This window comes from Serinus canaria, chromosome 1 (assembly GCF_022539315.1).
Source record: "Serinus canaria isolate serCan28SL12 chromosome 1, serCan2020, whole genome shotgun sequence".
Lineage (NCBI taxonomy): Eukaryota > Metazoa > Chordata > Aves > Passeriformes > Fringillidae > Serinus > Serinus canaria.
Genome location: NC_066313.1, coordinates 6,311,850 through 6,338,837, shown reverse-complemented (window position 1 = coordinate 6,338,837; position 26,988 = coordinate 6,311,850). Strand labels below are relative to the sequence as shown.

General features: G+C 37.9%; 1 protein-coding gene across 1 annotated transcript in view; it reads left to right on the top strand.

The window, feature by feature from the left end:
- CADM2 (cell adhesion molecule 2) overlaps nucleotides 1–26,988 on the top strand; it is a 563,702-nt gene that overhangs the window by 205,666 nt on the left and 331,048 nt on the right. The gene's annotated exons all lie outside the window — the stretch shown is intronic.

Below are 26,988 nucleotides of genomic sequence, written 5' to 3'. Positions count from 1 at the left end.
AAATGCTTTTAGGCTAGAAAGGCACAACAAGCGTTGTATCAAACCTGAATGACCTGATTATCATGCTCCATGTGATGGGAATAACTAATTGGGGAAAAAAAGGGATGAGCCGTAACATGTGTTCTGCTTTCAGACAGCAGCTCCTCAAAATCTCTGTGAAGATACAGTTTCCCAAAAAATCCTAGTCCACTTCATGAATTTTTAGTTTTGCAGGCAATTTTCATGCTGCTTGAGTGGTGTTCTTCATTCATTAATTGACAGTGTGAAAACCAAACTATTGCACTTTCCAATGAGAGATATTTCCCACTCACTAATACTTTTGATATCCTAGAAAGCATCATAAAGTTTCCTGGCAGTTTAGACGTGTGAGAAATGTCTGTTTACATGGGAAGTGATATATCATCTGCAATAGCTGTAGTGGAACAAGAGGAAAAAAAAAAAATAACTCAGATGTCTGTCAGAGCAGACTGTCACCACATAAAAATCAGGGAGGCACATGAATTATAGCTGCCTGATCATATGTAATTGGGTCTGGATGAACATTTTGGAAGTCCTATTTTAAATATTGACTCCTATCTCTCTCCTATGAAAGAGGTCCTACTACAGTCCAGCTGTTCCTTTCTCAGAGCTTGGTAATGTGGTAGCCCCTCTCTACAGGTAATACATTCTAAATCTGTGTTTCAGTTCCACAAAGCATAATTCTTATGAAACCTGGCACTTTTTTCCCCCAAAACATTTTCTTCTAAAGGTATTGTTCTATGTCTAATAACTGTCATTTGTTTCTCATGTAAAATTAAAATATTCTTTTCTCTTTATATTGTATTAAAATATTGATGAAATAGTGTGCACTGAAAGGCTGACATTTCTTCTTACAATAGTTTTAAGTTTCCATGTTTAGTCAGAACTTACTGCGTCCTCCCCTAATATTTTATTATTTTCAGCAGAAAGAAGACTTAAGTCTGGTTTAAAGCAATACTTTTCTTTAAATTTATTATAAGTTTTCTCTTTTATTTTAAGATAAACCAGGTAATACTTTTTATTTTTTGGTCATAAAGAAATGCATGTATTTGTGTCGAGATGTGAATGTGAGAGCCATCATGCATGTGCATGAGCAACAGGAATTGTGCCCACTCTCTGCATCCTGGTCTCCTCTGTTTTCTTGATTCTTCATTCGTTATGTGCAGTCAAATAACAAGGGAAATTAATGAACTAACTATCTGTAGGGAGTAATTATAACAGTGAACAAGAAAAAGAAATAGAAAGGTATATTTTTTATTCTTTAACTACTTCTTTGCACCGCTTACCATTCCTCTACTAAAGATTTTTATTTTCTATTTTATCTCCAAGTGTAGTGTTTCTGCAGAAAATGTTTTTGTATTGCCTTATGTGGAGTGGTTATTATCCAACTCTCTTTCCTGCCTGAGCAGGGAGATTGCAGAAACATGTTTGACTCTAAAGTTTGTCCTACAAAAGCCTTCACTCATATTTGTAACCAGGCTAGGAGCTTTAATTTTCAAGTGTCTGTTGGACTCAGCTTTTTTACTTTGGGTTGTCTTGGTCTTACTTTATTTCCTATGTTGGAATATTTTATAGAATTCATCAGATTGAATCGCAGACTCAGGCTGGAATAAAGTTCTGAGATTATCACAGAGTCCCACCCATGGCTGAACACCCCATGTCAATGAAACCAAGGCACTGAGTCTTTCCTTAAACACCCCCTGGGACAGGAACTCCAACACCCCCCTGGGCAGCCATTCCCCTATCTGAGCACCTTCTTTATGGAGAAATTCTTCCTAGTGTCCAGCCTAAACTTCTTCCCCGTCACAGCTGAGCATGATATCCTGTCATCCTGATTTTCTGACAAATGATCACTTCTGCTTTTGGTGGTATTTGAGTAACAAGCACAATAGATTTCTCATGCAGAATGATAAAAATGAGGAAAATAAACTGAATTTGTGACACTTTCAGATATGGTTCTGAAGAGTCACATGCAAGCCTGGAGAAGCGCATAGGGAGCAGGAGATTGCTTGAGCATCAATCTCAGGAATCTGTAGAGACAGACAACTAGCAAAGAGTATAAACCCAAGGGAGTGCCAGAGTCTGTTCATCCCTTGATGATTTATATTTCAGAAATGAATATTCTATCTCTGCTTGGCATCTTTAGTCAATTCAGTGCAAATAGCCCATGAACATGAGTATGAAAGACTGCATATATCTACATAAAGCCTTATGAAAATGTGCCCTGCTCCTTTTTTTTTTTTAATAATGCAGTTTATGCCTTTAACAGAATAGAGGAAAAGATTCTTTATGTATCTTTAATATGCCTTCCATTTTAATGTTGTTGCACTAACAAATGCTATCAATCCTTTTTGGAAAAATGACAGACAAACCTATGCAAACCTTTCTTCTCTGTCTCAGTCTTTGGATCTTTCTGGCATTTGGGTTAACAAACAAGGCCGTCTCTTAGCCTTGTACTTTGTTTTCATAAACTGTTACTTTTGTCTTGATTATTAGGTTATTTTAACCTAATGTACCCTTGTCAACAACAGAGGGTATCAATAATTCCTCTGTCGCTTTGGCCTTGGAGACACCAGTGCCAGATGTGTAGTCACCAGCTGAGTGACTTCTCCTGGCTTCAGCACCTCAGGTCTCCATAATATGAGACCCCACAACTGTGCCCTGAAATATTATTTGGAGCAATGGTAATGGCAGTGATTTCATAGGAATTGTGCTTGAAAGAGGTCTTCCTTGTTTACAGAGAAGATTGTGTTCAGAACTGAGGGAATCATCACAGGAATAAATATAATTTAGGCATGGGGGGCAAAGGCTTCTCTCCTATCTGTTCCACTGATCTGGGGAAGGGTCAAGAGATGTTTCTCATTAAGTTTCTATTGTGTTTTTTTTCCCTCTGGACCAAGGTGATTGTTAGCCTGATAACAGTTCCATGATCTGATTTTTAAAGTTTATATCTCCCCTTCATGCCACTAGCCTTTTCAGAGTTTATCCTTCCACATGTGCACACCCCACAGCCCCTGGGGCTGACACCAGAAAATCCCTTTGTTGCTGAAGGTCAGTTTCCAAAGAAAGAGCATCTCAGACTGTGAGGCCAGTAAAGTCCATCTCCCTCTTTCCTCAGGCTGCAGAAAGGCCATGAAAGTGATAGGAAGGAAATATTGTCCCACAGCTCTGTCAGCTGTGACAAGGGAGGGCTTGTTGATGATTTGACAGGTCTTGCAGGAGCTGATAGATTTGATGCAGGTCAGTTCCCAGCTCAGGCTTCAAAGTTCTCCAGACACCAACACTGCTAGATGGAGGAGCCTGAAAGAATTCAGCTCAACAAGAAATCAACCAGAACAACTTTTCAACCTGTAGTGGGTGGGGAGGGAGAAAAAAAAAGAAAGGTAAATATTGAAGCACTCTCTGGAATGCACTTGACTATTTCAGAAATATGAAGGAATGATAGCACTGATTTAGCTTCTGCTTTTCAAAGCCAATTCAAAATTATGCTGCAATTCGGAAGATGGATTTAATAGGTAATATGAAAAGTAAACAAAGTTTAACTTGTATTAAACAGGGGGAAGTCTTTATCAACTCCTTCAAAACTGAGGAAATATGTGTAAGTTTTCCTGGGTAATTAATAATCATTCTTTTTAGCCATTATGGAAAAATGAGTTTAAGGCAGTGAATACAGTGAATTTAAAATTGGGTGTTGAACAGAGCAGATGAATCAGTCTTTGTAGTCTAACCCTCGAATTCAGATTGTTACAATGCTACACAGAGGCTCCAGCTGCAGGAAGCTTTTGTTGAATATGTTTTCTTTAAATTGTAATCCTATATGAACTCCCAGCAAACTGTAACGAGAGTAGATTCAATCATCAATTATTTGGGAAAAAATACACCCTTTATTGGTTGTCTGCAGGTCATTATTTTGTCAGAATGAGCAGACATGAAGGAAAGGGGGTAATTTTGATGCCAGCATCCCGGTAGTGCTGCAGCCTGTCTTGCTGTGCATGGCTGTGAGCTGAAGAGGTTAACATGAAAAACAAATTACTGTGCTTTTCTGTAGTCTTCATTAATGATGGACTTCACCAGAAAAAGAAAGCAACAACAAGTGGGAATGGCACCAGCTTTGCAGGCTGAATTGGTATTCTGCTGTGCACGGTGCTTTTTACTCACTGGCAGCAAGAGGACTTGTTTTTTCCAATTCTTGGTGGTAAAGGGTCAGGGAACAGCTTTAACTAAGGCAAGTGATTAGAAAGAATTAAATTGAAAACTTTTCTCTGCCCAGCTGAAGTCAGGATGAAAACTTTATTTTGCTCAAGAGGATTTACCATTTCTTCCTCCCCCACACCACATGACGATAAAACCCAAGTGCCACATGCACAAAGGATCATATTTGATCCTCAGACCTGTTGCTTTTTATTCAGCTAGGAAGATGTTTCTAAAAGCATATTTTGAGGTGTTTCAAGTGTTCATTTTCATATGTGCTATGAGCCTTGCTCTAGCCCTTATAATTTTTAAGGAATTATATAATATATTTCATCCTTCCTTGTATATCTAAAATAAATTATGGTTTTTCTGACCTCTGTATTGTCCAACAACTCCACATTCTGAAGAATATTTGGGTAAGTCAATATGGCAGCAGATAGACAGTAGCAGTGTTGGCTTTCTTAATGCTATACTGCTCCTTTTCTCTCCTCAGCTTGCCAAGACTGGCACAAAAATTTGTGCTTTCTGTCCTCTTGACAGTTGAGATTAGAAATTTTTGAGTTTCCATTGTCCCAGATCCTCTTTAATAATGGTCGTTTTAGAGAAAAACTCCAGGAAGTCTCATCATTTATTTTTTCAGTTCATGTCAGTATTTTGTTCTTCTGTTAAGGTGTGAAATACACAGGTGATTTACACTGGCTTTTCCCAACTTTTCTGTTCTTCTATAATGAATGGCAAGGTTATTGAGAAATATTGAATTATACCAATGAAACCTTTTGAATTCTTTATATGGCAGGTTTTATTAGGGTGCAAATTTCACCTTTACAAGTTACAGTGTTTTGATTTCTCTGTTTTCTAGGAAAATACTGTTAATGGAATGACTTTTTCTCATTTGATTTCCATGTTTTCATTCTTTGGGTCATGGAAGGAAGGGTTTTTTTTTTGCATTTTCCTTCCTAGGATTTAGCTTTAGTATATGCTGGGATAGACAAGTAATAACCAGATCAGCTTTTCCAAAATTCAGTATTGGAACAACTAATCTGTTTGGGTTTTTTTAATTGACTACCCTCTCTACCTTTTAAAATTATTTTTTTGGCATCCACCACCCACACACATGCCCCAAATGCACATTTTACAAAATTAGAGCATACAGTGAAGGAAGAAGTGGTTAATCCTGTCAGTCTTAACACTTTCAAGAACATAAAATTAAGAACATTTTTGCTATCAAATGGAGTCTTTTTCAGTAACCATGGGAACTAGAACTGTGCAGTGTTCCCCTTAATGCATTTGGGGGTGTCCACTATGGGCAAAGAATAGATAAATAATAATGTATATTTGTTGTTCATTTAGAAAAAAACACATTGCTTTTTTTTTTTTTTTTTTTGATTCAGAAGAGTCCTCAGAACATTTGCTTCCCTAGTGATTTTGCAAATTAAAATTTTCATTTGTGAAAATGAAAACCAAATTTTTTAACAGGATTTTAGGGAGGAATTTTTATACTGTGACTGGGGAAAGAAAACCCCAAGTTTTCAGTTGATGATGAATAGTTGTTTAGAAAAAAATAGCCTGTCCACTTTCTTTGAATTATAGGGGTGCTTTTTAGAGAGGCACATTGCTGTGAACACATCTGTGTACTTTCAGAATTTACATCTATACATTACTAAAGATGCTGTTTCCTCATCAGTTTTTCTGTATAATTGACCAGAACTTGAAACTTGAAGAGATTATTCCATCAAAACCTGGTCAAAGAAACACTTTTACAGGCTGTTGGCTGCCTATGACTGTCTAAAAACATGGGTACATTCTTTAGAAAATAAGATTTTACCAGATTGTCTTTTCATGCTTTTTGTCACAGATTGGTTTTAAAAATGCAAAAATTTTGCTGGTTTGTCTATTTATAAATACATTGCTCTTAAAAATTCAAAGCTGAGGAACTTCATCTCTTCCTTACTTCTGTTTGATCACCAAATATAACCTACAATGGGTTCTGTATGAAGAAAGCTTTCCAAGCAGCCCCCATCACCTCCAGGATGCCCAAGCAGAGCTGATTGCTGCCAGTGGAAATGGGACTTTTTTCTGCCTGTTGATACTTTGCTTTCCCATTGTGTTGCTTACCAGGGGGTTCCTGAGCACCTCACAGGCACAAATAAATGTAAATAGAGGGGAGTTAGTTAATGCTGAATTCCATTTAAATGGTTTCCACCTCTTAAAATTAGAGCCAAGTGGGAAAATAAATTCAGCAGGGTCCTTCTGGAATATTACATCTTGCAATTAAACTGAGGGTTTTGTTAAGACTTGCAAATGCAATTGATTTTCTTTTACTAGCACATATTAAGGACTGTTCTATTAAATTGCATTTATTAATAAGCCAGTTGACACATTTCTAATAAGAATTTGCATCTTTTAGTAATAAGTTTTCCTCACTGTGCCTGAACAAACTACCTCTAAACGGGAAAAGCACTACAAATTTCAGAATGGAATGCTGGACCCAAATTTGCTCCATTTCCCCCTCTGTCTCTTGAGACCCTTGGTAACTGCTCTCAGGCACTTAAGCCATTTTTTTTTCACTGTTTTGCCCTATTTAAAGACATAAATCACCTTGCACAGCCGATACAGACATGCCATTGAAACTTGGGATTCTTTGTTTTTTCTTATCTAACATTTTGGAATTAAATGGGATTATCTACTGGGTGCTTTCCTGAGAAAATGAAATTCTGGGAAGGCTTCCAGTTCTTGTCACCTCTTGCTTGTGGTGGCTACCACTGCTGAGAAGAAGGACAACATTACTAATTTTGAGCTAGTCTTGGCAGGATTCCATTAGTTCTAATGTAGTCATGAGATTGTTGTGGATAGATAAGCTGTTTTTTACTTCCCTTTGTAGTCTTTTGCTCTTTGAGTCTATTCCTTCTCTCCTTCCTTCTTTGCCTCCTTCTCCTCCCCCCCTCTCTTCCTCCTTTTATGTCAGGTAAATTGAAATTATAGCTGTTATAATATTCAAGCTTTGCTTTTCTGGTGACCATGTCTATTAAACAGTTTCATTCAAAACTGCCACATACAAATCCCTCCACAGCAAAAACTGACACATTTCCCCATTATGGAAATATTTTTTTCCAGATTACTTTATCTAAGGATGTGAAGATACTAAGAGAGTTGACATGTTTTCTTTGGCAATCTAACTCTGTGATGCAAATTTTCATTCATGAGGTGCAAGTCTAAAGAAAATTGATCAAATTAAGTATTTCTTTCTCTATCTAGTCAGTAGAAACACTTCTTCATGTATTCTTATTTTCCAGAAGTTGTAATACTTGTGAATTTAGTTTGATTCATAATGACTGTATCCTTAATCCATATTTGTTGTTAATGAAAAAAAAAACAATACAATGGTGCCCTCCATACAGATACTGGTTTTGTCATGTAAATTGTAAATATTATGAGATAGTGTGGAAGATAGAAATAAATGGGTTTTATGATGAGCTAGGCGAATTTCTGAAAAACCTGAATTTTGAATTGGTATTTTTAATTTTGAAATATTGTTACTGCAATGTACAGAACTAATTTTGGAAGCAAAATTTTAGCCTGCCTCTTTTCCAGTGTGTTCTGCATGACTTCATATCTTCTGCATAAGACTGAGGGATGTGAAAAGAATTCTTAGCCAATAAGGTGTCATTTTTTTTGTGACTTGAGAGCTCATAGGGACACATGTCATGCATTATTTCAAATGTATACAGAGTTTTAGAGAAATTTAGCTAAAAAGATAAAAATCTTTATTTTGAAGAAAAAAGTAATAGAATTTGGAAAAAGCTTTTCCATTATATCAACTGCTGCAAGATAATGGATCATGTTATTTTAGAGAATTTGGGAAATTTTATGATTCAAAAATATCACATTTTGAGACACTGTTGATCCATTTTAATCTCTTTTTAAAATTAGTTCAATAGTTTGCATATGAACACTCTATGCTGCTGTTGTGCAGAAACTGCAGTGTCAGGAAAGTTATCAGAGAGGTGAAATCTGTGGTTAGAGATGGAGATTTTCTTCCAAAACCAGATCTGGGTCACTAAGGTGATAAAGAAGCTGAAACACGAAATATTGAAGTTGCCCTAAAATTTAAGTAAAAAACCACTACTTTTGTCTGGTATGCTGAGAAAGAAAGGCAGAGGTTTAAGGCTTCTGGACAAATGTGATTGCCCTTTATCACCTGCTGGTCCTAAAGAAAGAGTTGAAGACAGACAGACTTAGCAGTTACACAAAATGAGCTTTTGGGATTGTGTTTGAGGGGATAGGAGCTGAGTTAACACAGAAGTGACAAATGAGTGGATTGCAGTTAGTTTGAAACTCTGACAATAAATTTATGTCTCTTTACATTTTCTCAAATATGCTTGAGCATGACGTTCACCCACCTAGTAATAGTATGTGAATAAGAAGAATAAGGTCAATTAAACTTTTTTTTTCCCCCTGTTACTCATCCAAGTAGCTTTATTTTGATGCTACAGTGGCTATAAACTTGCACAGAGTAAAGTAAGATCGGTCTCCTTAGTGGTATCAGCTTTTCACCTCATCTGAGCAGAGAGCTTCTGTTTCCCTCTTCAGATTTGTCATGTCAAGGACTCTCAGAATATTTAGAGATGTCTTCACTTCATACATCACCAAAATTTTTGCCCCAAATTTATCACAGGTCTGTAATACTATACAGAAGAGACCAAAAAAAAAAAAAAAAACCCAAAAAAGCAAAACCCAAAAAACCAAACCAAAACAAAACAAATAAAAAACCAACAACCTAAACAGCAGAAATAGTGTAGATAAACAGTGCATTTTTATGTTACTCTTTTTACTGTCAGGTGGAGTACAGATCTCCAAAAATGAAATATAAATTATTTCCTAAACCTTCAGTGTACAAAGAACATCCTGGAGATAATCTCATGAATAAAGGTGATTCATGTATATTTTTGTTACACCCTTAGGAAAATGCATTGCACAGGCATCCTTCTGGAAGGAAAAGTGCAGCACTGCTTAATGAGACTTTTGAATATACAGACACAGCATTAAAATAAAATAGTTAGACTGTTAGCATTCCCTGCTTTACCTCAGAGACAGAATAATGGCACACTTTAAGCCATCATCAAATAGACATTTTCTGCTTGGCAGCTGGAGATATCAGACTGTGTAGAGTTGGTGAGGTGCATTTAGGAGGGATTTGTCTGGCTTTGGTAGCCAGCTTCACAGCCAAGGGGGGTTTGTGCCTGGAAAAAGAGGGAACTCGGGGGGACAGGACCAAAAGCCTGGTGAGCAGGCAGGGGGAGATGGAAGGGTTGCTCAGCAACTTAACAAAAAGAAAGTGCAAATGCAGTGATAAAATTCATACTTCATCAAGAGGTGGTGCAAAAAGAGTGGGTAAAAAATTGGTTGCTGTCCCTGGAAGTTAAAAAAAAAAACAAAACCACGATGCAATTTCTTTAGCTATTTATGGAACTGATAACATTCCAGAATCAAATTACTGTGCTTGTTTGTGGAATTGAATTATGCCATATAATTGTGTTTTGGTTTGAATATGTTTTTGAGCAAGAGTTAAGTGCATAGAAAAAAACCAAAATCTATTGTCCTGGCTTCAGAGTAGATGATATCCTTCTATTGAAAAGTCCTTGTGAAACCTAACTTACTTTCTCCTGAGGAGTCCTCTGGGTTTTTCAGTAACTCTCATATTTGTAAATTTTTTACCCTTTGGGGGATATATAAAACCTTTTTCAGAGGACAATTATGGGAGAATGTTTCCTACTCACTGTTCTCAGTCACAGCCAGGCACAGTTATGTGGAATAATGTTCAGCCTCTGGACAGCTCCAGATGTTTGTCTGCAATGGCAAATTACCTATCATTATAGATGCCTCTCTCTTAAAATTGCTGTGGGGATACTTTTATTTGTGGCATCACAGAAGTATTAGTTATAATGTGCAAGTTCAAGTGTGATATTGGCATAGATTAAAGTTTGTCACTGACTTTATGCCAGAGATGCTTTTGTTCTGTTTTTCCACACAGTATAGCCACGCTACATTAAGCAGTTCGTCACTTTGCAAATGGTACAAGGTAAGGATAAAGCATATCTGTTCCAGTTCCTACAAAACTTGAATATTTGCACCCAGTGAAAACTGTTGATAGCTTCAGCAAACAGAATTTAATACATTATTAATTTGCTGTAATTAACTGGCTACTAGCCAGTGATGAAGGCAAGAGATCAGACAGCTTACAACGTCAGAATTTTGCTTTATTTCAGTTAATAACTTGGGTAAACAAGCATTTTATACATCAGTTAAGGATTCAAAATATTTTCCTTATTTTTGGTGCTTTACAGCCTAACAGGAGATTCATGAGGTTGCTTCCTTTCCCTAAAAAAATAACAGCTATTCTTGGCCTTGCGTTCTGTGTTCTTCCAAAGTCTGACATGGAACTGTTTTGATGCAATTACATTCCTTTACTCCCTGAATGTGAAATCCCTTTCAAGACTCTGATGGGAAATACTGAAGCTGGATTAGTTAGATGGTCAAGTGTATCATCACATACTCTTAGTATGCCAATCTCCTGATTGGCACCAAAAATTGGTACTGGAAAACAAAGTTCTAGAGATAAGGGATGAAATAAAACAGTATGGAATTGTAATTATCTGCTCATGACCCTGAACTGTGTGTTCTTGTCTCTGAGGCAGGAGATAACTGCATTTATGTCATGATTTGTATTGGGGTGTTTTCTGGAAGCTGCAGGGATGAAATTCAAGTGTTTTGAAGAGTTGATAGTGGCAAAAATTAGTTTACTGTGGGACAGAAGAGTGACCTGTCCTTTTCAGCTGAGAAACAGGGATATTCCCAAGTTTTACCTACAGTGGTGACATGGGATTAGTACAGGTGTGCCTTGCAACTCAGGGCAAGGTGCCTCTGTCCCTTTGCTTAAGTAGATCTTCAGCAGCAGAGCTCTCTGAGCTGCCTGCTAGCCCTTGCTGCTCTTTCTACAGCTGCAGTAAGAATGAGAGGTGTTGAATTGTCCTTTTTTTTTCTTCCTCTTGTCATACCCTCTGTATTGAATGTCTGGGGTAATGCCTGCCTGCCTTCCTTGGCTGCTAAAGAATCCCTCCTGTGGGAAATCTTGTTTTGATTATGCAGTAACTTCTTAAAGCAAGCAGCATGCAAACTAACTCCCTCCACTTTCCCTAAAACCTGGAAGTTGTTAACAAGGTATTGCTCAGCAAGTCATCTCATCCATACATGTTACTGGAGGACAAAATATTCTCTGGAGTCTCTTTCCCATCAGTTTGTATTTCCACAAAATTTCCTGAAAAGAAAATGAGACTTCAGTTGCAGAAGAAAAAGCAAACCAACTTTAATGCAATGTCTGGGAATTTTTGTTTTAATTATGTATTGTCATGGAAAAACGAACAGTCCTAATGATATTCAGGCATCCAAAATACAAAACCAGCCCTACAATACATCTCAATTATGTCAATTCTGTTTTCAGTACCCCTGTCTGAACCCTGTAATAGAGTTTTTGGAAATCCCAGGTCAGGCAGGCTGCAGAAAGCAGAGGCATAATTACCACCATGTCTGATGAACCCTTTGCAGAATGCCTGTAAGGAAGTCCCACCCTGGCCTACCAGGTGTGGAGATCTGATAGTGAGAGCACAAACCAAGGTTACACATGGTTCCAGTGTACACAGAATTCCAGCATTAGCAGATTGATTTCCCAACCAGATAACTGTCTTCCAAACCTCTGCCTATGTTGTCTGAATTGAAATCCATTTAATATTGAAATATTAGAATATGAGAAGACTCTGGAAGTCTGAGCTATTGTTTTAGCTTCAGATCACTAAAGGAGTGACCTTGAAAAGAAATAAATCTGCCTAAACTGTTCTCCTCAGTATTCCATAAATATGTGAAGGAATAAAATGACTGTCAGAGATATGAGATTCTACCAGCAGTATTAAATGTACATAGAAAGCCAGGAAGGAGGTTTTGCAGCTATGTTTTTTGCTGCCTCCTTTGCTTTTTGAGAGAGTGAATGGACAGGTTTTAACCTTGATCTGTTCTGCAGGATGGTTCAGAGTTGGATCTTAGTGATGTTTAAATTCCTTTTTGTTTCATAGTCTTGTACAATGCCTACCCAAATTATTTTTTAATGGCTAATAAAAAGAGTAGTATTTGTAAGATTTAAGTATTGTTTTTACTCTCATGTAGATTTTAAATGATTAATGCTACTTTAACTGGATCTCTGCATGATGGCATGAATACAGAATGAGCAAGGAGGTGAGTGAAAAGTTCAGCATCTAGGCTGCATTTACAGGGTAGATTAACCCAAGCTAGACAAGGGGCTGCTGGGTCAGAGTAAGAGCTGTGAGCCAGGAGCTCTGTTGAATCCTGCTGAGCAGATGAAGAGGATCTGGCTGGTGTCTGTCCTTCCTGTCCCACAGCTGGCAGGTTCTTTCCCAGGAGTGGGATTGAGGGAACAGTGACATCTTTGCTCCAGAGCCATGGCAGTATTTAGGTAAACCAAGGGACATTTCAGTTTGTATATGAGACACTGAGCCATGGCCCCTGAGTGGGCTGACTCACAGTCCCTGCAGGATTTAGCTGCAACAAGGCAAGAAATTAAGATCTGCATCCTCTTGATTTAACTCTCTGATTGGGGTGGGACAGTGACCTCTTCAGCTGCTGCAACTTAATCAGGCACGAGTCCTGAATCAGAGCCACAGAGCTGCTCACCTGGGAATTAGGGAAGTGGGGTTCATTTGCATTCTGGTTTATTCACCCAGCCCTCCTGTTTGCCACCCTTGGGTGGACTTGCCCCAGATCCACAGTACCAAGTTGCTGGCTCAGGGAGCAGTAGCTCCCTCAGGAAGCAAAACTTGCTAGCCTGGCATCCATGCCAGATTCCAGTCCTGCATGAGAGAGGGATGCAGCTTGAACCAGCCTCAGTGGGCCAGGAGCAGGCCCACTGTGGGAAGGGGACAGTCTCTGTATCCATGGTTTGGAATGCTCTGGGTTCTCCTGGAGGGGCCTGTGGTTTTGTCTGAGATCAATCATGCAACCATTGACATGGAAAAAAATCTCTAAAACCACTGAGTCCAACCAGAACCCAGCAGTGCCAGGTTCACTTCTCAGTCCCATCCCCAGGCACCACATGTACCCATCAGTTCAGTGTCTCCAGGGATGGTGATTCCCCCACTGTCCAGGACAGCCTGTTTCAGTGCCTGATCACCCTCCAGTGAAGGCATTTTTCTCAATACCTAATCTGAACATCCCCTGGTGCAACTTGAGGCCATTTCCTCAGTGCCCAGGCCACTTTCAAATCTGAGTAGGTCATGACTGCCTGCCAGGGTTGAGTGAGACCTGTTTCAGAGGAGCAGGACAATGGAGAATCCTTAAAGAATGATCTTCTACATGTTGTAGAATGACTTAAGGTGACAAAATGGTTTTCTTATTCTTTACATGTGTGCTGAGTGTGTCTGAAAGAAAGATTTGTTTAGAAATTCAATGTTTCGGGGTTTTTTTTCTCAATTTTTTATTTGTATTGTACAAAGACAATATAGAGACTCAGGTGCTGTAAATTTTGCATCACATGGTTCTGAGATTGAATTTCTCTTCTGTATCATATAAACTTTTTTTTTGAGTGTGAGTAGATGGGTTCTTGACATGGCATTAAGGAAATGTCAAAGTAGACATCTATTCCTAGTCTATAAGTCATTATTTAACAACTTCAAAGGTTTGACAACTACAAAGAAATGAAGCACAAACACCTTGGTATTGATTTTGTCTTTTGCTTTGTATCTACTCCATTAAATTCTATTGGCATTGACAACTGCTGAACTCTTCTTCAAAATTCTGTGAGCTTTCAGTCTTTAAGGACAGCTTTATTTCATTTTCCACACCTTTTTCCCTTCTAAAATCTCTCTGTCATTAAACTATTACTGCAATCTCAAGAAGAACTCTTTGAAATGAAAACTCTTGAAGATTATGCTTCCCTTCTGTCTGTGCTGAAAGATAATGCTATGGTAACATGTCATTGTTGAGTTTAAGGGTGCTTGCTCTTAATGGATTTTTGATATTAGCGTTAGTTACCCAATGTAAGGACTAATCATTTGTCACAAAAGTCTGGTTGCTTATAAAATAGATGCTGTGAAGAATAGTTCCTTAAAGATGTTTTCAACTGTATTCCAAAGTGCACATAATAATATATGCACTAATAATAGTTGGGAGGAAAAGAAAAAGTTATACTTAACTAGAAATCCTTACAGTAGTTTACAGATTGCTAGCTGGGATTATATTTAATTTTAAAATAAACTAATGAATAAATATCAGTAAGCACTTTGAGAAATATCACCTCACAGAGCAGGACAAGATGACCATCAAAAACCAGCAAAGGCCTTGTACACGTTGCAAGTCACTTTGCTCTGGGTCTCCTCCACAGCTTACAGTGTCTAAATCCATAGACAGAGCAGGTTTTTCCTGCTTAAGGTGCCACTGCGTGAAATATCAGGGTTCTTTTGCACTGAGCAACTTTTCATTTTGTAATGTGAATATCCAAGTATGTGATGCTTTGTGCTGTGGCTGGAGTCAGAGGACACAAAATGTGCCAAGTTGGTTTTGAGAGATTCTCTTGGGTGATGGGAGGCACTTGCCTCTGGTGTTGTCTGTGCTGTGTCCTGAGAGTAGAGCTGGAAATAAATTGTCTGAAAAAAAAAAATGGACAGAGGTTGGCTTTGTGAATAGCTGGGTTGTTCCTTCCAGAAGAGAGTCTGAGCTAAAAGAAACAAGCAGTGTGAGCAACCAGGGATGATTCAGTGCTCAGTGTCACTTCTGGACATGTTTTATGTTCAGTGCAGATGTCCCTGCAGGGAAGTCTACAAACAATTTTAATGTGGAGCAACTTGGAGAGTGCTGCAAACTATTGATAAAACAAGCATAAACTAGGGACAGTCTGGAAGCTGTGCTTGTATTTCATTTCTTCTTGTTTTAGCAGAAACTAGAGATAACCATCTCTAGATGCACTAAGCATCTATCTCATAATATGCATGTTATTTCACAAACCTTGACCTCTGTAAACAGGAAACATTCTCACTGAGCTGTTCTCACACTGTCCACTTTTGGAACAAGGAATATGGTGCATATCAAGTAGGAAAACCAAAGATATATCATTCTGAGAGGAAAGAGAGATGAGATGTATGTTAAGGTGAGCAAAAATAATTTCTTCTTGGGTGGTGAGAAGAAAAGAAATAGCAGGAGGTGGTATTTGCAGATTATATTTTAATTGCCAAATTCAGGAACTGTGTCTGATTTTAATTTTGCCAGCCCTGGAGATAGTTCAAATCATCTTTCTCTAATTTTGTGAATCCAGACCAGCCTTTGCTTCCATATTTCACATTTAATTTCATATCAACTGGAACATATTAGGAAGGCTTAATCCTTTACTTTGAAAAGGTTAGGATGAGAAGAAAGAAATTAGAACTTTTAAACCTAAGTTTGATCTGATCAAAAATTATAATTGAAGTTTTTGATTTGTTTGCAGATGAAACAGTGTTAAACAGAGACCTGCTTACAGCTATAGCTTCAAAATGCCTTCCAAGGTTTTTTTTCGGCCAAGGTATAAGTGCTCCTTATGAATTTTGTCTGTTGATTTTATGGAGCAAAGTTGGAGACACCAAAGAAACATGGTAGAAAGGTACAGCAAGCTGTGTTCTGAATTGCAAAATCACTTTAAAGGGGTTGTTTTTCTGATAGTAATATTTATGTACAAAGGAAACACTTGAATTTCAGCCAAGCACTGACTGTATTTCAACACTCTCCAGCTGTAAGGAATGTAAACATTTTCATTTCTGTTTTAGGTGAAATTGCAGTGACTGTGGATAAAAAAGCAATGGCTTTTTTTAAACTGTGTTTTACCTGCATTCCAACCAGAATGAAACAAAAGTAGTGGAATGAAGACTATAATGTCTTTTATATATATACCTAGATAATTAAAACACTGTGAATGAAAATAATAACCTTATTTAGGCATTTGTAGGGAAATGACCATAATTCTCCAGTTCCTTGATCTTTTCCAGATAATAATCTGTAAGGGCTCAATGTATTTCTTAGCAGACATTTCTGAGAGTAAACTTGTATTGGAAATTGAGGTGTCAAAAAGTCTTTGAAATGCATCTAATAGTTTAGGATATAAACATTTCTGTGTGCATTTTATTACATCAAATTGAGTAAGACAAATAGTTTTAAATCTAACTGAAACCATTGGCTTATCTCAGATTTTTTAAAAATTTATTTCTGAAAAGAGCAGCTAGCTAACAGAATGAAGTTGCTAGTATTGACAGCTATATGGAGAGTGTAAATTAGTTCAGTTTTTTTTTTTAGAGGACAATGTGATAATCTTTCCTTTGTTTTGCCTATTATTTTAATTATTCTTCAATTTAATAGCTGATAAGGTGACAAAATGTAATTTGGATATTGTCATGAAGAAGCAGCAGAATCATTCTGCCTAATTCTTGTGTCCTTTAAGAAGGTGCCATTGTTTGGATTTCTAGAAAGGAGGGAACTATAAGCTGAGAAGCAGAAGTTTTTTCAGCTGTCAAGTTGAAACCTACACCTACAATCTCTTAGATTTCTGCATTGCAGATTCAGAATCATTTAGGTTGTAAAAGACCTCTAAGATAACCAAGTCCAAGTAAATCTAGCACTGTCAAGTCCTCTGCTAAACCTCATCCCTAAAAGCATTCCTTGAGAAACATCAGTGTGGAGGTACAAAAGCAGATCATCAAGAAAAATGTAGCAAAGTTTAGAATTACAAATATAAGACCTAAAAGTAACCTAAATTTGATTTTGTGTTTTCAGATAGTTAATTTGAAACTAACCTGTAGGAATCAAATGCTTTCACCTGGCCAGATGAGAGTTATTGTCAAGCTGCTTGACAGATTAAGGGCTGCTTGTTTTGGGAGGCAGGAAGGAAGAACCTAACACTGAGTTTTTTGGGGGGAGTGATTTAGCTTTGCTCCCAGTAGCTTGGCTAGAAAGACAGGCACTTTTGGGTTCATCTGGCTTGAGTTACTGCTTTTGACTTATACTAAACTCCTAAAACTCCTGCCTGCATCTCATTCTGCTGGAAAGATGCAGAATTTACTTGCAAGCAATGAGCAATGTGAAATTGGCTCTTAAAGCAATTTTGTTCTGGCATTTACTTTTTAGGGACCTGGGGGACAGATGCTAATACACGTCACAGCATCTAGAAAGCAGTTTGCTAGCTCACACACCCCTTGATAGACTGCCTCACCAACAGGAACTTCTGCTGCTGTTTCTCTCATGAGAAACATCATCTCTTGTTAGACCCAAAATCCAAACTTGCAGCAGGACTTGTTTCAGTTCCTTTAAAACGTGTAGCTTTGCACTTGCTTCTCTATCACACAATGTTCACAATCAAAGAAATGCTTTTTTCAACCTAAACATATTTTTTCTAATTGCATAATTATATTTCCTGCTTATGGAGTGTGAAAGAATAGCATTAAATGTTACCATACTTTATTTTAGTATCACAGTTTTTGGTTGTTTTTTTTTTTTTTTTAATGGGCCAGCTGCCTGTAAGAATTACAAAGGAATAGTCTTAATTAAGCTGCTCAAAATATCAGCCCCAATTTTAACATTGAAAAGCTTCCTTCATTTTTCTAGTATAGAAGGCAACCTAATATCATTACAGAAGAGTCAATAAATCCAGGCTGGGGAGCTAAAGGGACATTCAGTTTCTGAGTCAAGGGGCTTTAACAGTGAATGCCCTTCTAGGAGGTCTCCCTTGACTAAATTGACAGAACTCTAGCACAAATTTCTCTGCAGACAGTCACACAACAGAGGAAATGTCCCTCAAGTACCCTTTTTCTAGTCATTTAAAGGTCACAACTAACTCCTTTGGTTTCATTTGAAAGCCCACAGGTGTGGTAAGCAGCTTATGTTACAAAGCTAATGACTGATAAAGTTGACTCTGCATGACAGAAGGAATACAGACATTTCTCAAACGAGCTTTAGTTTGTTATCTCTATTGCTAGCCCTGCTACTCTGACCTCCAGTAATTGTGTGACAGCCGTCCAGATTTGCTAACAGATGTGTGGAAATAAAGCAACTTCATGCACTTAAGGCTTGGCTGTTGGGGTGTGAGGAGGATTAGGGAAACAGATACCACTTTCTTTCTAGCTATAAATAGGTGTCATACAAAGTTGTGCAATGCAGAAAGTTTTCCTCTCCTCCATCTGGGCTTCTCTGTTTTCTGTCATGCTTGGTTTGGCACAGGGCCACTCACCATGGTTTTGTTTCTCAGGTTTTATCTGCAAGAAAAAGAAACAAACGAAAACACAACCAGTAATTTTTAGAGTAGGGAAAGAAAAGGGTAAGCATGAAGGAGAAGAGGAAACCTTTCTGTAAAAATGAAGGGATTCCTAGTCCTGACTCCCCTGGTGAGGCTGCTGGGACACCTGGGGACCTCAGCTCTGCAGGGCCATACGAGGCTCAGAGCTCGGGAGCTGACCACTTCCACTCTGGCTGTCAGCAGAGCTGGGGGATTTTTAAAAGACTGGGAAGTGAAATTCCTCAGGGGCTGGATAGACACACTGTCAAAGGACCAGAGAGGATAACTGTCAGGAATGGCCCAGCACTGTATTTCATCTTGACAGCTGAGTACCTCGGCTCAGTTGTGACAGACCTGCAGGGTCTGGTGGGGAAAGTGTCTGGTGGAAAATCCATCACCAGTTCCAGCAGAGGGATAAATGGATGGGCAGGGTTCCCCACTTGTAGAAGTGGTAAATCTGCAAAGCCTCTCCCCTCTCTCTCTCTGGGTGCAGTTGTGCTGTAGAGCCAGTCAGGAAAGTTAAGTTTAACTTAATAAAATTCGCTGAGTTACTGGTAGGCAGGAAGGGTACTAAGAAATTTCACCAGGCAGGCAAGTTCACTTTTTAATCAGGGATTGTGACTGAAGAAATCTCTTAAAAGTAGTCTAAGCTAAAGTCAAAAAGAGGCAGAAGTTGCTTGGTGAATGGAGGAAAACAGAGGAGGAGAAAAGAACTGGAAGAGGAAGGATTCAGTGAGCATAAAGGAGAGCCAAGGTGCAGTTAAGGAGGCAATCTTGTCTCTTTGTGTTTGCCTAAAAAAATCCTTCTTTGTCCTTTAAAAGTTGTTAGCCTTGTTTTTTTCCAAAGTACTACAGCCACTAAAATGAGGTGCCACACACTGAATATAGAAACTAATCTTTGTAGTAATTTTCCATTTTGTTAGTGCTTTAAGTGATTAACAGACTACTTTGTTTTCCCAAGCTGATATTTAAAGTTGAATTTATTTTTATTTGAACGTGGCTGATTTTTTTTTTTAATATTAAATCCTTTTGTGGGTGGTGGTGATTGGACATTTGAGATTAAGGAACTGCAATAACAGTGTCACTTTTTTCCTAGTTAGTGTCATTTTTTTTTTATTGCAATGCAATTTCATTGAGGGTACTAGCTTAGAATTGTGACCATCTCAGATGATCAATAACCAGACTTGGTGATTGACCAAATTAACATATAGAAAATCACTATATTGTAAATACATTGAAGTGTTCTTATCATGGGAAGTCTTTAAACATAATAAAATGGCTCAGAAGGCAACAGCCAAAAGTACCATAGTAAATTAAAATGTAGCATTAAAAAGAAAGTGTACCCCAGAGCTATCTGTGTGGAAAATCAAGGCTCACCAGAGCAACACTAACCACTTTAATTACTCCTGATGTATTTCAAGCATCCAGATATGACAATCCAATTTTCTTTTACCACATTGTTTCTGAGGGTCTAGATGCTTTATTCTTGTCTGAGAAGCATGAGGTTGAGAGGGAATCAACATTATTACAGCCACCTTTCCCAGGTGTGAAGGCTTGAGATCCATTTTACTGGGCTTTAATACATATATATGTGTATTTCCTACTTTTTTATATGCATTTTTTAGGCTTTTTTGTTGTTGTTGTTGTTTGTTTTTAATATTCTGAAAATTCTTTTATTCTCAAAGAAAAGTGTGAGAAACACCACAGAAGAATTTGTTTCCTTATATTTATTTTATTTAATTCCAAGGCCTATAGTCTATTGGACATGTCCTGATGATGGAAAATCAGAAATGCTTTAAGTGATGTCTGGGAATCCCATATGAAACAGAACACAAACAGAGTGGCCCACCATTCTTATGTTTGCACATAAATTAGATTTTTGTCAAGATTGCAGTGAAAGCAGAATGATGGGAAAGATAAGAATGAATGTCAGCTGAAGGCAAGAGAATAACTCTTGGTCAGGATCATGGAATAACACAATTTTTCATATGCTGCTCCAAAGCATGTATGTGAGTATGTGTGCGTGAAACGTTCGTGTGCACTATTTTATTAATGTGCACCAGAAGTAGATTAAATGCCAGCACTTAGAAAAGCAGGAGTGTTGTTTTTATAGTGACACTAGAAGTCACTGTAATGACTTTTAGGGATCAGTCAGCCTTTATAAAGATTTGTGTCTCTAGGCTGAGCTGCAGTATTCTTTCTGTTCCATTCCTGAATTAAGGCAGGGAGAAGGCTTCAGCTTTTTAAATCTCCTCTCCTCCTTCCCTTAACATTGTTTGCATTGATGTACAGCATCTCTGTCTAGGAAAATCCTCTCTGGTCTGTATGGTCATGACACTTGTTCCAAGATGATTCATTGGTGCCTTTTCTTGAAGAATATCTCCACATCTCTATTTTAGCAGTGCTAGCCATCCTATGTTGTCTTTCCTAACAAATTCTGACTTCTGAGGTTAAACCAGCCATTTGTTGACCCCCCCATCCTCAATTCCAGGGACTGGGCTGCTGTCTAGAGCCAAGGTGATTTCCTGAGGTAGACAAGGTTGGACAGGAATATCTATTTTCAAGGGAATGTGGGTTTAGCACACACTGGATAGCAAAGTGTGGGAATTAAAAGAAGCTCTGCAGAAGCCAGAAGCAGAGCTCATCAGGATGCTGCTCATCGGGGGGAGCAGGGCTGGTCCTGCAGCTCTTGGCTTACACCAGGACTGCCAACAAAGGAGATAATTGTGACGAGCCCCTTGATGGGATGAACTGTCCACCAACACCAGTGAACAAGCAGCTGCCACACAGGAAGGCTTTTAGGTAACTAACACCTGTGGCCCCATTTGAAATTACAATTAGCTGCATTGTTGGGAAGTGCTTCCCAATTCTCAAGGATATCTACTTCCTTTTTTTTCTACAATTGCTGGCATGTGGTTATATCATGTAATTTTTCTGAAATTTCTTTTTGCTGATTAACGCATGCTAATTATTTACTAGGTCTGCTTTTGAGGGACTAAGAAACTTTTTTCTCTGGATGTTGAACTTTGGTTTGATTTTTCAGTGGCATAGCATGAATTGAGACTTATTTTTTTGTTGTTAGCATGCTGGAATCCTTTCTTTTCTCAGGCCATGCAGCATTAGCACTTGTGACAGAATTGTTTCGTTTCAGAGAATTAACACCTTTAAAATATAATAAGTACATACAATGAGCTATAAGCAGGCTATAGGCTTTCTGTTTTCCTCACTGCAATATCTACAAAAGGGAGAAAGGAGGGAAGAGAAAAGCAGCATTTTCTTCCCTGAAACGTGCACCCTTTAAATAAGAGCCAAAAATGAAGGTACAGTAGCTGACATGTCCACAATTCTGGCACTGAAGGGGAAACAGGTGGGTTTGGGAAGCTGCAGTGAGGGAGTTTCACAATTAGACCAATTGACTTAGCAATGTGCTTGTTTAGTTTTGAGTTGTTGCTGGCATTTTTCCATTTGAGATTTAGTGATTTGTTAAGATCCAAAGGATTTTCTAGCAAGCAAGCATCTCTCCAGGGAGCAAGGTTCCCTTTTAGTGCAGGGAAAACTTGGAAGTCCCATAAAGCAGCTGCATAACCTACTTGAATGGGTACCTGAAAGCAACAGCTAATGTGAGATGAAGTCTGATCTCATATTTCTTCATCAGCTTCTTAAATTAAGTCAGAGCTCTCTCAGAGTTCCTGTGCCATTTCTTGTGCATTCCTGAGTGAGGTGTGGCAGGCTCTGTACCTGGGCTGAGCTCAGTGGGACCTTGGAGTTCCAAAGGCTCCCAAAGGATAAGGAGCTGCAAGGAGTCATTGAATACAAATGGTGGAAAACTTCTCACTCTGAAACTTATTGAGCTTCCAAATTTATTTTTTTTCACTCACTGGGAAAAATGAAGCCTTTTCAAAATCATGTGTGTGAGTTTATGGGTGGGGAAGTAATTTCTATTTTGGTTTTGTTTTGATTTGAAGCAAGACAATGAAGGAAATCCCCTGCTGGAACTGTGAATTCATACAGCAGAAATGGTAACAAATGTTCACTCAAGTGCCTGTCTTAAAAAACTGCTTGCTTGCTGACTAGATGTGGGTCTCCCCTTTTAAATTTGAACTTGTTAATCATTTGGAGATAGTAAGTAACAGATTAATCTTCAAAAAAATCAGAGGTAATAAATGAAATCATATAATTGTTTCTGTAGTAGAAGTCCTACTTTAAAATATGTGGTATTGATCCAAACTTAATAACGGTGTGGAGCATGAAAAGTTCTTTAAAATGAAACTTTTTGTGTTTTAAAGCAAATACAAAGCAGTTTTGATGTTGTTTTTATCTCCGTGCTCTGTCTTTGGGGAAAGAAAGTGGAAAACAAACATGACAGTACCTTAATTCATTGTTTCAGTAAAAGATCAGATACATTCGAAATGCACATTTGTTTTCCTTCTTTGACTTTATTCAGTGCAGTAGGGGAAAAGACCAGCTTTCTGGTAGCAGATGAATGTTGCAAGTACATAATAAAGCCAGATCTCTAAACACATCAGTCATGTGTCATCTGAAATATGCATTGTGTCTCACATTGCAATTGCTTCCCCAATATTCATGAAATATTCATGCTGGATATATGCAGTACGTGCCACACGGATGGATGTGACACAAAGCAGCAGCAATATTCAAAGCCTCAGCAGAAGGAGGCCAAAGCAGAAGCAGAACAGTTTCCATTTCACCTTTGCATAAGGAAGAAAATGGGTTAGAAATGAAGTGTGAAAGGCTTCCCTTCTTACACAGGTGTGTGCCCACAGGAACACACAAATGCAGGTGCACAGAGGTGCCTGTGCACACCAGGGCTCTCTCATCTCTCGGTCAAGTCAGTGAGGAGTTCAGTGTCTAGTGAGCATTTTCTTCCCTTACTAATAGGGGATGATGTGGCTCTCTAATCATGGAGCAATCTTGGTTATTAATGGTGAGTTTAGCTTCTTAAGCTCATGGAGCAATTGGATGTAAAAGAACATCCACACCTTAAGCCCACTATTTGAGTTACAGCTCTCTTTTTCCTGTTCACTTAGTCTGTCCTGTTTATTTTGCTTGGAAGCTGAAAAGAGAAATGAGCCTGTGCTCTTTTTTGTCATCACCCGTAAATCCTCAGGAGCATGGAGTAATAAATTTCATTTCATAGGTAGATGGTGGAGTTTGTTTTTATTTAAATTATTTTTATATAGCTTCATGCCTAGATGCCCCGCACATGTGGATGACCTGAAAGAATTTCCAGATGTCAAGGTCTGGTCAGATTCCACAGACAAAGCCCAGGGGAACTCAACTCAGCCCAGAGGGGTTGCAATCTTTGCAGGTGTTTTCAGCTGTAAATTTCTTGTTTTGTTTTAGAAAACCAGAAAATAAATCCTAACACTGAAAAGGGGCTCTGAGTCATAGCATTTTATTATCCATAGTGCTGTTGCCTTCCTTGAGTGTTCAAATATTTTCTCTGGTTTTATCAAGTGATCTAGGAGCTAGAACTCTGAGCTACTTGTAAAGTACTTGAAATGATTACATCCCATTTTAATCTTTTTTGCAGCTAAAATAGTGAAATGGGATAGGATTGGAAACGTCTCTAATAGTGACAGCTGATGGGCACCAAACATGACTGTCTTAACAGAGACTTTGAAACCATCAAGGGTGACCTTCCAGAAGAGAAATGCAACACTTCCTAAACCAAACTTTTATTGATGGCACGTGGCCTTTTGAATACCAGGTAACACAGAGGGGGACCCCAGGTTTCAGCTGTGTGCCTTGTGCAGTCCTTGTCCTCACAGCACATGTAAAGCTGTGTAGGCTTTTAACACAGCCTGTAATCTAATCCCCAAATCCACATTTAATAAGAATTATTAGAGGTTTTACCTTACAGCCATGAATACCAAAATAACAGATAATAAAATACTTGTGAAGCAGTACTTCAACAAGAGAATATTTTTTTCCAAGAGAAAAGTGTTAGTATGATTTTTTTCAGATTTATTTATTAACCCAGCCACTGATTTTTACTCCTACACTGGACAAAGCAAAGAGATATTTGCTCATTCCTACCACAGAATTCATGGGAAGGGGCTTCCTTCTATGTGGAGAAAAGTTTTCTAAATGGTGAGTGCATGTCATTCTTTAACTGACTTAGAGAAGGCATTATTTTGAAAATTACCATGTCAATTTAACTGTGACAGTAACAGAGGCAGGTACCAGCAGTTTTCTTCTGATTATGTTAAAATCTCATCTATTATTTAGTTTGAAACTGACAGCATATATTAAGGCTTAATGAAGGCTTTCAGTAATTTAAAAGATGAGATTTATCTTTGCAGATTTTGGGACGTTTCTGTCATTTATGAGCTCTAGGATTCTGACAAAAGCTAATCTTAGGAGGAGTTTCAGCCAAATTATTTTTACTTTGAAATAGAGAACTTTGAATTTACTAAAGGAAAAAAGTTTTTTGAAAATTACTACCTCTAGTCTGGTTTGAAAAGCCACCAAAGTGGTGGCATTTTTTATCTTTTCTCCTTTTTTTTTTTAAGGAATATATTAAAATAACATTAAAAAGTAATAGAACATCATGAGCAAAAGTTGGAAGTTCAGACTGGTTTATGAAAATTAATCTTCTGCATAGACCTCATAGTGCTCATTAAAATTGACTGAATTTAAATGAATATTTCTCCTGGAGTAAGGAGAATTTTTGAATTTCATACTTCTGAAGCATAGCTCAGAGGCAAGACAGTTTCCATTTTATTTGTTAAGGTAACACTGGTTTTGTTGGCTTGGTTGGTTTGGGTTTTTTTTTTTTTTTTTAGTGGGGTTTTGCTTTTTAAAGGAAGAGTTGTACAACTTTTCAGTGTTTGTGACTTTGCATCGTTCTGTCTTCCCCTGAAAATATCTGAAGCTTTTGGCTGATTTCAGTCAAATTTGACAGAAGGCTGCAGGTCCCCAAGGTAATTACGTTTATTTCGATTTCATAAAGATAGTCAGAAAACAGAATGAGCCTTGAACTATAATAAATTTGCCTCAAGAATTTTTGTTCTTGTTTTAGGAGAGCAATTTTAAGGAAATAGGAAGTAATTATATAGGGAAAAGGAGTGAAATATATAAGCATATGCAAAATTGATGAAAAATCTTTACACAATAAAGTGAAAATGAAAACCAAACAGAGGCCATAAAGTGTTAGGAAAGAGGGGGGGTTTTTTTGCTCATTCTACTGCATTGCCTTATTTAGCAGAGGGAAGGGAAAAGTTAGTGCAGCTGCCATAAAACACCATTAACTCATCTTATGAGAGAGATAAGAACTGAGAGATAGAGAGGATGACTTTTTTATGAACTGCATTTCTAAACTAAGGCAGTACTTGACAGAAAAATAAATTCCGCTTTTGAAGAGTGTTATCTTTTTTCAAACACTCAGAATTCCATATTTTTTCTAATTGCATACTTTGTGTGATGGCAGACATATGTATTAATCTTTAAAATTGAGCAAGAATAATGTTTTGCATTTAATTTTTGCTGTCAGCTGCGGAGAAAAGGAGCCACAAGTGGTTATGAATCTTTAAGTACTTTTTATAAATAAGCAATTTCGAGATTAATATCTGGGAAGGAGTGAAACCTGCATTTATGTTGTTCTTCTGCATATATTCCTGGCATTAGCACTTCCTCTTTTGCACAGCAACACGCAGCTGAATTTCAACCTTATGGACACTGATAAATCATCAGAATTGACCTTGCATGATGGGTTAAGAGTGTTATAATTAATGTGTGGCCAGCATACTCCTTTTTTATTTTTTTTCCTTTTCCTTTTTTAATTTTTTTTGTAAGCAAAGCTGAAATTCCTTGGGAGTTTGTGTAGTCTCAAACCTTGGAAACAGTCAAAAGACACCTAAACATGGTTCTGAGCAATTAGGCCAAAGTGGTGCTTTTTGGGGAAGGGGTTAGTCCAGATGACCTCCAAAGGTCAAAGAAATTCTGTGATTCTGTTAAACTTATGTGGTTTTTCCTTCTCTTGTCACAGTTTCATTTTTGCTATTATTCAATGAAAGAATCAACCATAAAATGCTTGGAATATCTGAGATTTGAAAGGGAAATAGCAGCCAAGAGGAGCTGGGGCTTGTGATGTGGATCGTGTAAGGTCATTTGCTAGTTCAGCTGGTAGCAGGTATCTGGGATGGCAAGTAAATAGGGGTAAAACATGCTGAAATATCTGCAGGATGAATGCAGAAACAGTGAGGGGTAAGAAAGTATGTAGGGCAGATATTGCATTGATCTATTTTATCTTATTTACTGTACATAATAAAACCACAAAGTTCTGTTTCATTTATTTTATGAAATGAGAGAGATGATCAATAATTGAGTTATTCTGTGAAACTTCTTAATGCAAGGGCAGCCCCCTCCCCAAGCAGCCCCTCTCCCAGAAGTGGGAATATTGG